This window comes from Micropterus dolomieu, linkage group LG07 (genome assembly GCF_021292245.1).
Source record: "Micropterus dolomieu isolate WLL.071019.BEF.003 ecotype Adirondacks linkage group LG07, ASM2129224v1, whole genome shotgun sequence".
Lineage (NCBI taxonomy): Eukaryota > Metazoa > Chordata > Actinopteri > Centrarchiformes > Centrarchidae > Micropterus > Micropterus dolomieu.
The window spans coordinates 22,728,044-22,728,391 of NC_060156.1; positions in this window are offsets into that span (position 1 = coordinate 22,728,044).

The following is a 348-nucleotide window of genomic DNA, read 5'->3' on the forward strand; positions in this document are numbered from 1 at the left end:
ATGTTCATAGCGGCAAGTGCTATGTAGCTCCACATAGGGGACACAGGAAGTGACATATAGCACCTTCATGCGGCGTCGGAACCGCGTAGGAAATTCACAGCCGCACCGGCAGAGCTCCAGAATGTGCAACTCGGCCGGCTCACACGCGGACGCGCTACAAGTGCGAGGGCCCGCCCAACGCTGCTTGCAGCTTTAATTATATATATATTATTGTAGTATATTAATACTGTAAATATTTATTTATAATAGGGTAATGATAATAATAAAGCAATGTTTCAATTCATACTGTTGTTGTATATTTTATTTGTTCCAAAGTGATTTTAAGTTTCACAAACCAAGAATATTCTG